Source organism: Nematolebias whitei, chromosome 11 (genome assembly GCF_014905685.2).
Source record: "Nematolebias whitei isolate Nwh7 chromosome 11, NemWhi1, whole genome shotgun sequence".
NCBI lineage: Eukaryota > Metazoa > Chordata > Actinopteri > Cyprinodontiformes > Rivulidae > Nematolebias > Nematolebias whitei.
The window spans coordinates 14,807,241-14,823,450 of NC_056508.1; positions in this window are offsets into that span (position 1 = coordinate 14,807,241).

The window sequence follows — 16,210 nt, forward strand, 5'->3', positions numbered from 1 at the left end:
TCCATAGCAGACAGCAGACAAGATGCATCAAGATGAGGAGAGATACACAAAAACAACAACAACAAATCCCAACATTTCAAAATACATGTTGAAGGGTGTCGATGTGGCTAAAGAGAACCAAGACTGGAAGTGCTGCTAGTTTCTCATGAAGGTCACCATGGTAACCACATACTGTATCTGTGTCTCTCACTCTGTAACAGCACTCTTAAGCAGCAGACAGAAACAAAAACTAAAATGTAAGTCTCAAACTATGGTCACACGTGAACTTTGTTTCTGCTGTGTTTTATTCCTACCGTGTTTAATGTAGGAGATGGGATGTTAAAAACGCTCTTCTCTTCCAGTTTTAAAGAAAATATTTTAAGCTCAAACATAACCAAAGTGTGGAGCTCAGCTGTACACTCTCCACATTCTGAGAGGATTTGAGAGGAAACTGTAAAGGCTGATTTATACTCCATCAGAAGAGCCAAAATCTGTTCTCGCCCGCGTCATCGTGAAACGTTGTTCTTCAAATGGACATTTTATCTTCCAAACAGAAATGTCAGTCAGAACTCCTAGTAAGCCCACCCACTGCAGGCCACGTCACAGAGACAGGACGGTTTATTTTCAGTTGATGATAGAGGAGTTAGTGGAGGACGAGCTGATATTTCTGTTGTCATCTGAGGAAGAGCACTAATTTGTAAATTTGTCACGAAAAGACTTCCACCATTTCCTACTGAAATGGGAACATGTCCCTACGCTTACCAGCCCAGGTGCCTTCTCTCCCAGTCAGCCCAGAGTTTCTCCATAATGTCTTCTCTATGCACAAGATTGTTCTATCTCATTCCACGCGTTATTTGACTTTTTATCTTTATTTTTATTATCTTTAATGCATTTGACTATCTTTGTAAGTTTTTCTGGAACTGCCACATAAAAATGGCTGTTTTCTAACAGCCTTGGCCAGCTGCTCCTCAGTGGCTCAGCCTCTTTTCCGCATAAACACGCCCACAAAGTTCTGACCAATCACACACCACTTGGCGCACACGCCTGCGAGACAAAAGTTCTGTCAACCACTTGTGCTCAGAACAAGTTCTTGTGGGCGGTGGAAGAACGAAGACGCAACTGGCACACAATCACGTCAGTAAAAACACATTTCAGCATGTCTGACAAAGTATAAATCTTTAAGTCTTGTAGCAGTGAGAGACACACCCTGTGAAAAAAGACTATTACTTTTTATGTATGAGAGTAAGAAGAGTTTGTTAGCAAAATTTTGGAAAGTTTAGACAGCTCAAAAGTTAGTCTGATCATTATCATCTGTTGAGTAAAAGCTATAAAATATATCATAACATTAGTTCAGTCATGTAAAATCCCACTTTCTTTGACCCATTTAAACTTTGAACAATGTTTCTACTGTGAAGTCTGATCTGCAGAGCTCCAAACACAACTGGGTTTTCTCAATCTTTTTTAAATCTTATTGTTATGAATGGACAAACCTTTCACAGTTTTTCTGAAATTTGTCCATGTTAAACATGTGCCACTATCAACGGTCCCAGCAACCTATTTGATGTAAAACTGACCCGTTTCTTTTCTCGTGCTGTGTGGCGTGAAAACGGTCACAAGCTTTGAACAATAAGGGTGTTTCAACGCTTTAGCACGACCACCTTTAAGATTGATTTCTTTCTTTTTTTTTAAGTTCTGAGATCAACAGAGAGATTAAAAAATGTCCCAGCAGCCCGTTAGTTGATGCTGATGTCTTTGTGCATTAAACCTCAAACTAAATTTAGACTGAAGTTTTGTTTTGAGCCATGTGACATCTCAGTGATGCACACAGAAACTACACCAAGAACAAGATGAACTACCTGTATTTTGATTCTGCTTACAGCATCAAGTTAATAATCTACAAACTGGTCTCATCACAGAACATGTTCTGTTAGGAAGAAGCAGGATCTGAGCCTGGGATCTCTGAAGGTTCAGCTGAGAAACGTAGTGATCCGGTCTTGTTACCGTCTGTCAGCAATGAGAGAAGAGGAAGTGGGAAGGCCCAAACTGAGCCTCTATGGCTTAACAAGTCAAACCAAAAGACTCTTTCTCAAGTCTTTTACGCGTCAGCGGTCACATCAGTCCCTCAGTGACTCCAGTTGAGCCATCGGTCTAGCCTTGTGTTCTTGTTGCTTAAAAATAAGGAAGCAGTTGGTCACTCAACTCAACACTCACACAGATACATGCGTGCAAAGAGCAGACGCCAGACATAACCACAAATGTTCTTCTCCAGCAAGAAATCAACCAGTCTGATACAAGGATGTCACCCAAAGGGGAACAGTTCTGCCATCATGGAGCGTGGGAGGTTGCTGTGTTGCGTCTGATGCAGGGAGTCTGTGTGGGCCGTCAAGACACAGGATGTGGGCGAGAAATGTGCAGGAAATCCACCATAAAGATAAGAGAATCCAACTGCCTGCAGGGCTCAGAGAGACAGCGTTGCGGGTACACAGATGTCTATATTTACACATCAGTTGGAGTGTGTGTTCAACACACACAGAGAACTTGTCACATGCAATAAACTGGACCAAACGACTACTTCAGGACAATGAGTGTAAGATGCAAAAGATGAAATTTTAAGAACATTAAAAGCCATTTCTTAAGGAAATGCATAACTCCTGCCTTCTTTCATCCCAGAGTTTGAAAGATTTAAAGAGAGATAACGATTTATTAAATAAGTAATTTGTTAGCGCTCAGAATACAATTTGGAAGTCACTTTCAGCTTCTACCCCACCAAATCTTGCTAAGGTTGATTAGCTTGTGCAGCCGTTCCTGCAAATCTCCTTTAAATTCATCCTCTGGTGTTTGGAACATGTTGCTAAAAAGACAGACAAATGAACACGTACGCTCGAGCAAAAAAGGCAGGCAATACATTTCGAAGTATCAGAGTTTGCAGATATGAATAACAAACAAAACCAGCCCAGTTGGTTGACTCGGCTCTTCTGCAGAACTGATCAGGCCCTAATGTTTAACATGTGAACAGCGGAGTAAATGCAAAACACTGTGGTCCTCACAATCTGCATCTGAGCATCTAAACTGTCAGTTTACTGAGCAAACAGCCCTGAGTCGATACCTTAGAGGTTATATTGTCTCTTCGTGGCTTCAGCATCCTCTTTTCTCAACTGTGGCTCATTTATTCCAACTGATATTTTGTTAATGAAAACAACACAACCTGCAACCTTTCCAGCCTGAAGTCATTTATTCAGCCTTGAGTGCTGAAAACTTTGGTCTAATAAATCATATAACAAGTCACTTTTCCTGAACACGTTTGCTCTTCGTCTAGTTGTGCTGAACAAAAGGAGATTATTTTGTCATTCTTTGTGGTTTGCTTGCTGGTTTGCAGTGGGCGAGCCTCAGCACTATATGGGGACTTGTTTCCACTCAACAATAAATGTGAGGCAACGCGTGACATGAAGTATGGTGGCAGTTGGGCCGTTGTTTGTTCGTGTTGTACCAATAAGTGATGGTACAACACCTGCAGCTGTCAGAGAAATCTGATCGCACAAACACACAGACCTGACCAAGCTGATTGATCGCTTGATCGCACATAATTTATTTGCAGTAAAATAGTGTAAGTTTTATTGGGTTATTGGAAACAACATACTTCTGACTACATGCAGCTCAGTTGATGTTATTAAGATCTTTAACCTGAGCAGACAGAGAAATGGAGCACATGTCACTTGTGAGGGGTTTGGCTAAGATGGAATAAGAATCTCTGTTTTGTCACTGTTCAGTTTATTAAAATTATTTGAGAACCATAGTTTTAATTCTTGAATACAATCAGAAAGGGAAATATTGGGAGAGTGAAAGTTGGTTTACTGGAGAGGTAGATCTGGGTGTCATCTGCATAGCAAACCAATACTGAGCTTAAGGACAATATGAAAAATTACAAGGAGATAAATAATAAACAGAAGAGGTCCAAGGATCAAACCCTGGGGAACACCAGAACTAACCGGAGTTGAAATGGACTTGAAGCATGTCAGTTGATACAAGTGAGTGCTGGGTGAAAAAATAAGAGGTAAACCAATTAAGAAGAGTGTTGGTGGTTCCTATAGCTGGAGTCTGTTCAGGAGAATGTTACGTGAGATGGATTCAAAAGCTCAAATTCAGGAGAATGAAAGTAGTCGATGGTCCAGAAGCAGCTGCCATGAGCAGATCGCTGGTGACTTTTACAAGAACTGTCTCTGTGGAAAGAAGAGGACAGAAACCAGACTGGATGTAAAAGGACAGACTGTTGTGACATTCCAGATAAAAACTAAATAAAAGTTGGGAATTTATGCCGTCATGTCCCGTTTCTGTGTTCTTTAAAGTTTGTAGATTTCCTGGATCACGCTGATGCTGATGCAGCACTGAGAGCAGAGATTAACCCAGGGCTGAAGCAAAGACATCAGATGCATTACAAAGAAATCAGTCCTCTTGATTTATTCAATGCTGAAACAGATGTTTGAAAAAAAAAAGTTACTAATACCAGAACTTTGTTAAAAACAAAACTTTTAAATAATGAAAGATTAACAGGGGAGTCACTTGTGTTAAATGTTATTATTTTTAAGTGCATATGAGACACACTAGATGACTAACGGGAAACTGTTGACAAAAACAAACTAAGGTTTGAGTCCAGGTGCTGAACCGGTCCAAACTTCCTATTTTATTTTATTATTATTTTTTCTTTAAATTTATACAATTTTTAAAAACAAATTAGGAAGTAAAATGTGTCGTCTCCACAAACATAATCGTCATAAACTTGCTTCCTGTTTGAAGGAGTCAAAGCAAAACTTGAAGTTTGATAATACGTTTTTTAATTTCTCTTTACGGCTCAAGTGTCAGACAGTCGTGATAATTTTGGGTCAGCACCCATTCAGAACCCAACAGCTGCACGCCACTAACACTTCTGTATGTGGGGGGGTAACTTAAATTTAAACACAATGAGAGGTCCAACAAGCCTGACCTAAGTACAACACATCTGTTTTTTTCTTCCTGGCCTGCTTTCAAAAGTATTACTGCTGAGTAGATTAAATCTGAATTTAGCCAGGATTATTAATATGACTTAGTGAAATTGTCCCAGAGTGTTCAGGATGAGCCTCAGATTAAATATTTGGTTGTTCAGCAGATTCTTCTTTTCTGAGATGATTTTATAATGTTTGAGAACATGAAGTCAGATAAGGAACCAGCTGTTATTGTTCCGTTACTTCCACCCTGCGTGCGCACACATTTACAGACACATCACTGAAACACCATCGAGTCAATATTAGACTGAAGTCGCTGCCATTTATAACGTTATTTCCCCTGATGACAAACATTTGAAAAATCATTGAGTGAGTTGCAGAAGCAATGAATCACTGTAATTATTATTATTCAGCGGATAATGTTCCATTGTTGTCACACTTTATTATGGTAGTTGTATAAGCAAAATGGAAAAAATTTTTTTTTTACAAATATTTGTACACAACAATATGATTTGGTCCGAACAAGTGAAAAACACCTCAGCCCTCTTCAGAGCTCAGTGGTCATACTTGACAGTAGAAACTCTACAGAGACTTGAATATGATGTTGGGTTTACAGGAACGGCTATAAAATGGTTTAAATCAAATTTATTTGATAGATTCTAGTTTGTAAATGTACATAATGAATCTTCTTCATACACCAAAGTTAGTCATGGAGTTCCTCAGGGTTCAATGCTTGGACTAATTTATGATTATTTTTTCTTTCGGATGCTCCTTTCTTTAGGGGTAGCTACAACGAAACTAAGTCAAACAATGACTTGGCAATTGTTTTTACTGTTTTTTTTTTTACCAGATGCCCTTCCTGACACAACCGCAGACCGCCAAGCTACCACAGCCCTCTGTGTGGAGCAGAGAGCTGCTATCTAGGGTGCCTGGGGGAGCAGATGGTGGGGGTTAAGGGCTCGGAGTGGGACAAATGAGGGTGGAGACAGGTGTGTAAGTTTCACCTTTGCCACCCACATTTTGATGCTAACGGTCCAGGGAGTTGAACCGACGACCTTCCAATCACTGGCCCACCTTATCTATCCTCTAAACCACCACTCCCCCTGGACCTATACTCTTTACATGCTTCCATTAGGTAAAGTTATTAAACAGCATGGGATACATTTTCATTGTTATGCTGATGACACACAATTATATTTGTCCATGAAACTCAATGAATCCAATCAGCTACTCAGACTACAAGCATGTCTTAAAGACATAAAAACCTGGATGACCCTTAGTTTTCCCCTTTTAAACTCAGACAAGACTGAGGTTGTGGTTTTTGGACCTGAGCATCTTAGGAATACATTTTTTTTCACTTTCTATGGATGGCATTAATTTAGCCTCCAGTCCCAAAGTTAAAAAAACTTGGTGTTATTTTTGATCAGGACATGTCTTTTAACTCCAATATTAAAAACATTTGGTGTTTTTTAAATCAGGACATGTCTTTTAACTCCAATATTAAAAACATTGGTCGGACTACTTTCCTTCACCTGTGTAATATCACTAAAATTATAAACATCTTGTCCAAAAATTATGCAGAAAAACTGGTTCATGCATTTGTCATGTCTAGACTGGACTATTGCAATGGTTTATTATCTGAGTGTCCAAAAACTGAGACAACTTCTGTTGTGACTTGGAGTTATGTAAATAAACTGAATTGAATTGAAACATCATTCAAAGTTTAAATGTGTCAAAAATAGTTGGACTTTACATGAGTGAGCTGACATTTTCTGTTTTTGTTCACGTATCATTCTTAAGTTTTGATGCTCACTTTGGAATAAATGCATTCATCCATCCATCCATTATCTTTACCTGTTTATTCCGTTTTGGGTCACGGGGGTCGCCGGTGCCCATGTCCAGCAATCACTGTGCGAGGGGCGGGGTACACCCTGGACGGGTCGCAAGTCCATCACAGGGACACATAGAGACAAACGAGACAAACAACCATTCACTCTCTCACTCTCTCACACCTAGGGACAATTTAGAGTTACCAATCAGCCTAACATGCATGTTTTTGGTCTGTGGGAGGAAACCGGAGTACCTGGAGAAAACCCACGCATGCACAGAGAGAACATGCAAACTCCACCCAGAAAGGCCCCTGGACCGGGGTTTGAACCAAGGACCTGCTTGCTGAGAGGCAGCAGCTCTACCAGTTGCGCCACCGTGCTGCGGAATAATTTTTTGCAAACACTTTTTATTCTTGGAAACTTTACGCCTTTATTAGAATTTATTATATGTGATGGACATGAGACCTGTCCAGGTGTCCTCTGCCTTTCGTGACTGCTGGATATGAGCACCAGTGACCCCCATGACCCGGAAAGGAAGAAGCGGGTAAAGATGATGGATGGATGGATTTATGCACCATATTATTGGTACTGTTGTCCTTTTTCGATTTTTCTCAGAGTGCATTTCAAACTCATTAATTCCAAAATATCTGAGCTCAGATTTGTTTTCTTCAAAACCGTAAAAGATCAGTTCTTTTTTACTTTTCATATGTCCAACACAATGAGAACATAAAATTAAGACGTATGACCCGAGCATTCTGCTGCTCACAGGTCAAGAGTGTTAAGACATGACTCACAGGTTTATCACAACAACTTTTTGTTTGAGGCTTATTTTTTAGTCTGTTTTCTTGTAAGCATAAAATTTTATGATACATATTTGAAAAATTGTACTTTTTAAATGATTTTAAATACACTTATGCATGTATTAAAGTTAAGTCAGGTCCTCTGGACAGTTTCTTTGTGTTGAAATGTTTCATCCTTCATCCAAAGGACTTCATCAGTCCAAAGAGCCACATCAAACTCAGTCCCATAAGTTGCTTACTCACATAGTGGGTCAAACAGTTTTATGGTGATAAGATGGTTGCTGGAGTCTGGAGTCTGCCCTCTCCCCCGTCGACTCCTCTGAGGTAGCCATGGCCAAAGTGGTTCAAAACATCAAAGTTCATGCTCAATAATCCAGGTAAAAAAAAATCCCATTTTTGAGATTATTCAGCTTGAACTTTGACACTTGCGCATGATTTTTAATGCAAAATGCAATTTTTTTTTATTTTGATCATATTCTAAACATACAATGCTTTTAATTTGGTTCAATAACAAATTAAATCTTTGAATGCGATTACATAATTATGAATAAAACAGAAAATTAAAGTCTGTCAGAGTCCAAGAAGAAAACAGATGATGCCCATTGGTCTTTTAGATTTGTCTTGACGTGGCTGATAAATGATGTCAGCAGTAAAAAGGACGGTCAGATGTTTCCTATAGACGTCCGCTGGAAAAGGAAGAAAGCCTTTTTGATCTACTTATGGCCAGTTCGGAAAACAACTGAACATTTTGTTTTAGCTTGCATTAAAAGAGTAATAAGTAGTAAATGTTCCAACCCAGACCATATTTTTTTATCCCCACCCTGTTCATGGAAGGGTTAAAGACTGAGCCTCTGTTATATAAAACGGCTGTGAATGTTCACGTGAGCACAGAAAGGCCTGAACTACAATAACAGGAAGTTTCATGGAGTTGTTTCTTTAAACACTCTCTAGTGACAGTTTGAAACTTCTCAGAAACTGTAAGGCATTCATGTACATCATTATTCAGAGTCACCAGCGCAGTTTAACACCAATATCCTGCAGACCTGTAGAGCTCCACACTTACTGAGCCCGAGACAGGCCTCGGTTACGTGCTTTCTGTCTCTGCAGACAGGAAGTGGCTGGGATCAATTCGTTCAGTTCGTCACATTTTTCTTCCAGGAGGCGCTGAACGAACTTGGCCTCCGTGTGCTAATCGACAGGACGCCTCGGCAGCGCATTGTCCTGATGTGCTGCCATGTCTGAGAGCTCAGCGTCTGGGCTGCAGGAATGCTGGAAGCTGTGGTGTTTGTGGGACAGAGGAGAGGATGTTGACTCACTCTTTTTTTTTGTTCCTGGCGAAGTGTGGAGCCCGACATACTGTACTGTGTTCTAAGAAAACAGTAGAAACTGGGAGCTGAGAATCACTTTATTATTGACACTGTAAACAACAAACAGCCTCTAATCCTCAGATGAAAACTTCAAAAACTCATAATTCCTGTTGAACTTCGAGCTCCACGATGTTTCAAACTCACACAGTGTGTGGTTTTTACTGTACACAACCGTGTTCTTTTATCTATTCACAAACTTTAGTCTTCAAAACGTTCTCACTCATTAGGAGAGGGCAGAACTGACTCATCTGTGGTGATGAAACATGCAACACTTCTGCGTAAAACAACGTTTCTGTGAGGGGGATGTGAGAGCCTAATGACAACTATGACAGGAGACACTCGACGTGTTGTAATACCACAATGCTCAAACTTACAACCGATTGTTTTAACACAGTGGAAAGAGGAAGTTAGTGCGTTTGCTTCGTCACTTTGTGGTTTCTGTGCCAGCTTCCTCTTTTCTTCTTAGAGAGTACAGTCGTTTTAGACAAACACATTTCAGCCGTGGACATGTAAATGATCATTATTTCAGTTTTATTTGAAATAAATCTATAATCTCACTTTACTCACTAGTTCCAGTTTACTTTGTTGTTCTGTTTTAGCATTAAAAAATAACATGTGTATAACACACTGAATGTGGCCAGTTTAATGAAAGACACTGTTGTAGCAGATCCTGTGGTAGAGTTCCAGAAAATGAGGCCGCAATGACTAAAAATACACAGTTCTGTTTTTACTCTTGGTACAAATACTGATGGTATTAATCCATCCATCCATCCATCCATCCATTATCTTTACCCGCTTATTCCATTTTTGGGTCACGGGGGTCGCTGGTGCCCATGTCCAGCAATCACTGTGCGAGGGGCGGGGTACACCCTGGACGGGTCGCAAGTCCATCACAGGGACACATAGAGACAAACGAGACAAACAACCATTCACTCTCTCACTCACTCACACCTAGGGACAATTTAGAGTTACCAATCAGCCTAACACGCATGTTTTGGGTCTGTGGGAGGAAACTGGAGCACCCGGAAAAAACCCATGCATGCACGGAGAGAACATGCAAACTCCACCCAGAAAGGCCCCTGGACCGGGGTTTGAACCAGGGACCTGCTCGCTGAGAGGCAGCAGCTCACCAGTTGCGCCACCGTGCTGCCAAATATAAATATACACTTACCTAAACTTTTTAATTAATTAGCGGTGTTGAAAGTACCATATTTTTTACCCTATAAGTTGCAGTTTTTTGCATAATTTACATGCCCTGCAACTTATACCCCGAACACCGTATTTATGGATTTTTCCCATATTTAAAAACACATTTTTGGCTGAGATATGACAGTTTTCATTCATTCTGACTGAAAATATTGAACACTATCATTTTCAGCCGCTAGATGGCACTCGAGCAGTATGGTATGGCGATGTGTCATGTAATAGGTAAAAGTGGCTATTAATGACATAATAGGATTGCCATAGCAACCAACTTCATCCAGCGAGCTGGGAGCAACAACCAAATTAGCTTCATTTCACTGCGCCGCCCCGAATAATGCAGCTGATTTGACCATTGAAGTGCATTTATTAAGTAAAAGTTCAACTGAGACACACCTTTACTATCATTTGGAGCAAACAAATATATTTTTTCTTTCAGCTGCTCCCTTCTTCCACAGTGAACTAAGTCGCACGACGACTTGGCAGTTATTATTTTTACTCTGGATGTCCTTCCTGACGCAACCACAGACACCGAGCTACCACAGCCTCTGAGTGGAGCAGAGAGCTGCTTTCTAGGCCAGCCAGAGGAGCAGATGGTGGGGGTTAAGGGCCTTGCTCAAGGGCCCAGAGTTGGACAAATGAGGGTGGGGCAGGTGTGGGTGCTTCACCTACCCCACCCACATTTTTTGATGTTGTCTGTACCGGGGCTTGAACCGACGATCTTCCGATCACAGGCCCACCTTCTCTAACCTCTGCGCCACCACTCCCCTGGTCTTTAAGTGTTTTTGTCCCAGCACAGATTCAATCATCTTTGGATGAAGGGGACTCATTGTGACCTAAAAGAAAGTGAACACATGCTCAGCGGGGCAGACGTTTTCTTTTCTAGCTGAAAGGAAACTGTGGTTCTTGCAGGTTTCTCCTCCGCCCCCCCGTCGGTGGCTTCAGTCTCAGTCTGATACCGAGAAGCAAGGCTTTGTGTAATGTGGGGATTTCACCTGCGTCAGTGCAATGGACCGTGCTAACTCTCCACAGAGTCCCCGTGCTCACTGTTCAACAACTGACTCCTGACCTCGGACACATCCAGGAAACTCTGAGACAATAACACCTTCATCCAGCTCCAGGATCTGGAAAAAAACAGGAGGAAACTAACTGGGAAAAAAAAGTTGCAGATGAAAGGGGCCAAAGGCAGGAGCCAGTCTGAGTGAGTCACTGGTGGCCGGGGTCCCAGACCTGGAGAGGAATCCTGGGACCAGAGACCTGGGACCTGAGACCTGGGACCGGTCTGAGTGAGCCTTAGAGGAGCTGCTGGGTCTGGGGAGTTCCTGGAGGGCTGAACACCACCTCCCTGCTCTTGAAGGTTTGGGGCCTCGTGCAACACTTCTTAGCTGTTGTCCTGCGGGACCTGTGAAAACATTCCCCACCCTCGTGCACGCCTCCACCAAGATCCAGTGACAACACAGCCAACCACCACAAGGTGCCCCGAAGACCAGCGGAGAGGAGAGTCCTGCAGGAGGCGTGAAGCAGAGCTGCTTCCTGTCTGAGGCTGTGACCGCATTAATGGACTGAAAGCAGAAAGTTATTTCACTTCAGGATTTCCTGCACAAATACAATTACTGTGGCTGTAAACAATGTTGTGAAACAGTGCAGCGGGTGGAAAAGTTTTATTTTGTGATTTCTGGTTCTTTTATTGCTTTTGATTCCCTCATCATCACCTTTTTAAAGAGAGAGCGAGTCATTTATAGCACAGATGTTTGAGACTTCTACTGGCGCCATTAAACATAAAACAGTTTAATTAAAACAAACGTTCAAAGGCATTCTTTATAAAAATCCCACGAAAATTTAAAAAAAGAGTGTAAAACAGCTTCAAACCTTTCTTCTTCTTGTCTCAAATTTTATGATTTTTTTATTTTTTAGTAGTGAACCTTTAAAGAAGTTCAGTTAATCCGATAAAAACAAAAACTGGTCTCATCTTTCTAACACTTGACTGGACGATGGTTGAACTCAGAAAGATAAAAAAAACATTTTAATTTATTTGATTTAGAAATAAATGATTCTGAATGACAGCTCTGGTCATCTTTGTAGAATCTAAAGATGCAGAGTCCCATGAGGACTTAAAGACAAGACATCACTTCATCAAACAAAACAAAAGGTTGACATGGCAACAAACATGAACGTGACCAAAATTACAGAGCGCATGCAGGTGAAACAGCAGGCCGGGCTGATCAGTTCACTCCACGCTTTCAGGTGAAACCGGAACATTTCTGTTATAGTTCGGTCGTTTGTGTACAACGTGGATCAATTATTAATCCAGGTCCAGGTGAGGACGTTTTGTCAACTCCCAGCATCGTTTCAAAGGAAAACACAGTTTGCATGAAATGACATGTGCGCACGACGAGCAGCAGAAATAACTGCTGCTGAACAGCTTTTCTGCGGTGGATGGCAGAGATCTGCTGCTCACCTTTTCAATAGATCAGAGCTTCTGACGCAGAATTAAAACTCATCCTCGGTCCAAACAAACGTTTACTCAACATTTTGGTCCTGACTGTTTTCTTGCTAATGACCATACGAGTCAAACTCAAGGCCCAGGGGCCAAATGTGGCCCTCGTTGAAATCTTATCTGGCCCTCAAGATGACATGTGAAACGTAAAATACTTTTATCTCATGTTTTTTTTCCATAATCTTTGATTATGATGTCGAAAGCACAACAGAGAACATCAAATGAGACCAATCAAACTCTTGTTGAGGAACCTGTGACCAAGACAAGATGTCGGGCATCTGATTTGAATTCATGTAGATTCTGAAATTGTCCCTTAGTTTGAAGAAGGTTTTAATTTTGGCACCCTTTTGTAAGTGAGTTTGACGCCCCTGCTCAAGGCTAAAGTGTTAGCGTGCCTTGCATGTTGTGAAATACAAACTTCACGGCGTCAGCACCTGGCATGGAGAGTACAGAGGGTCCAGCGATTCTTTTGGTCTAATCTAAACAGGGATTTATGTTTTCATCCATCCATTATCTTTACCTGCTTCTTCCTTCTTTTTAATTTTTGGGTCGCGGGGGTCATGTGAGGCCCATATCCAGCCATCACTGTGTGAGAGGCAGGGGGACACCTTGGACAGGTCTCCAGTCCATCACAGGGACACATAGAGACAAACAACCATTCTCTCACTCACACCTAAAGACAATTCAGAGTTACCAATCAGTCTAACATGAACGTTTTTGGTCTGTGGGAGGAAACTGGAGTACCTGGAGAAAACCCACACATGCACGGAGAGAACATGCAAACTCCACCCAGAAAGGCCCCATGACCAGGATTTGAACCAGGGTAACCTGTTTACTGAGAGGCAGCAGCTCTACCAACTGTGCCACCGTGCTGCCGTTAAGTTTTCAATATCAGAAAATCTATAATGTTTTCCGGAGCTCATTAATGTGTCAACGGGATCTGAAAGGACTGGGAGGAGCGATTACAAATGAAGGCAGCTGAGAGTGATGAATACAGGAAGCAGGTGTGAATGGTTACCAGAGGGGCAGGACTGTGGAACAAGGATGGTGGAGCAAATGAAGAGAAGAGAAAAACATGAGGAATAAACTTCATAACAATAAAAGAGCAACACAATCAAATAATGACCAAAATGACAACAAGGAGTAAATAAAAACTAAAATATATGCACCAGAATCAGACTTTACTCTGAGAACAATCAGCCGATGATTGTTGATTCCAGGATCAATAACTTCTGAACAAACTTGTAAAATCACGAACGTCACCTCCCGTCAGTGGTGTTCATGATGACACATCTACATTTTACACACAAACAAATGTTTTTGCAGAGACAGCTGTGAAATGAGCAGTAGGAACTGTTTGTAAATGAACACAAAGATTTAAATAATGCTCACAATACACAAATGTTTTAAATGAGCTAAACTCATCCACTGCATCTATTAACGGTCGTATTCAGGAATAAAAGACGCGGTGTTAGAGCATCAGCTGCGTCGGTCTTTGTCAGCAGGCGTTGCACTTTTTTCCACAGATAAAACCTGTTCAGAGGTTTCACCAGCACCGCCTCCTTGTGTGTAGCTGCAGTCCGTCTGTGAATCCACTGACGACGTTGGATCAAAGAAGCCTTCAATTATTTCTTTTTGTAAGTATTAAATGAACCATCAGGTCCAGTGAGGTGGGCTTTAATCTGGGTCAGGTTCGTACAGCCTTAGTCCAAATCAAACTGTTTTTGTTTGGAGTGTCACATTCATTCTGTTCATTAGAACATGCCCATTTAATATCTCAATATTTTTCAAAATTAAACTGTAATTTATTTTTTTTACTGAAAAACGGTTTAAAATTTTACAGTATATTTTTTTGTTGTTTACATGTTATTTACTGGGATACCCTCATCACATTTACAGTGTATAACTTTTTGATAATTTACCAGAAACTGAAAATATTTCATCTTTTAATAAAAGGTTGTAAGTTCAATCATCCAGGTAAATAACAACAAAACAGGTTAAATCATGTCGTCTGGACCAGTTTATGATGTAACCTTTTTTGTTTTTAATCTTTAAGTAAACAATTTGAAATGTAGTACTTTGTCGGGGATTGGTGGCGCAGAGGTTAGAGAAGGTGGACCTGTGATCTGAGGGTTGCCGGTTCAACTCCCTGTACTGACAACATCAAAATGTAGGTGGGAAAGATGACACACCTGCACCTGCCTCCACCCTCATTTACCCCACTCTGGGCCCATGAGCAAGACCTTTAACCCCCACCATTTGCACCCCCAGGTGCCCTAAATGGCAGCTCTCTGCTCCACACAGAGGGCTGTGGTGACCCCCGAAGAAGGGAGCAATCGAAAGAAGAAGAATGTAGTACTTTGTCATTGACTGTCAGCATCACATATTTTATGGTGAAATTCAGACAAATATTTACAGTATTTTACTTTCAACTCTACTTTTTTTACAAAGTAGTTGCTGAGTTTGATGGCTTCTATCAAAGGTCCTGAATAAACTGTTGTTTGTCTCGTTTGTCTCTATGCGTCCCTGTGATGGACTGGAGACCTGTCCAGGGTGTCCCCTGCCTCTTGCACAGTGACTGATGGTTATGGGCACCAGTGACCCCAGTGACCTTCAAAGGAAGAATCAGTTAAAGATAATTCATGGATGGATGGATTCAATTCAATTCAGTTTATTTATTATAGCGCCAAATCACAACAAAGTTGTCTCAGGGCACTTTACAGGAACATTCACATAAAAGCCAATTAGTAAAGTTCTCTATCTAATGAATCCAGCAGACAAGTTGAATCTTGGCTTCGTTGCAGTCTCCCATCCTGAGCAAGCACAGTGGCAACAGTGGAAAGAAAAACTCCCTTTTAAAAGGAAGAAACCTCCAGCAGAACCAGGCTCAGGACAAGCGGCCATCTGCATTGACCGGCTGGTTGAGAGGACAGGAAGGAGAGACAAACGAACACAGAATGGTAGGTCCAGGTATATCTAAAAGAAAAAAAACACACAAAAAAAACAAATGTTAATGATAGAAAAAGTAATTACAAATACAAAACATGTTGAGCAGAGTAAGTAAAGACAGTAGCAGAGTGAAAAGTGTGGTCAGTTTGTCCTCCAGCAGTCTAAGCCTATAGCAGCATAACTAAGGGACAGCTCAGGAAACCCAAGCCGACCCTAACTATAGGATTTATCAACAAGGAAAGTCTTAAGCCCAGTTTTAAAACTGGATAATGTGTCAGCCTCACGGACAGAGATTGGAAGTTGGTTCCACAAGAGAGGAGCCTGATAACTGAAAGATCTGCCTCCCATTCAGTTTTTGTAAATTCTAGGAACCACAAGTAAACCTGCAGTCTGAGAGTGAAGTGGTCTGTTAGGAAAATATGGAACAATAAGATCTGTAATATAAGATGGAGCTAGGTTGTTGAGAGCTTTGTAGGTTAGAAGTAAGATTTTGAATTAAATTCTGTATTTGACAGATGTATGTATGTATGTATGTATGTATGGATGGATGGATAGATGGATGGATGGATGGATGGATGGATGGATGGATGGATGGATGGATGGATGGATGGAT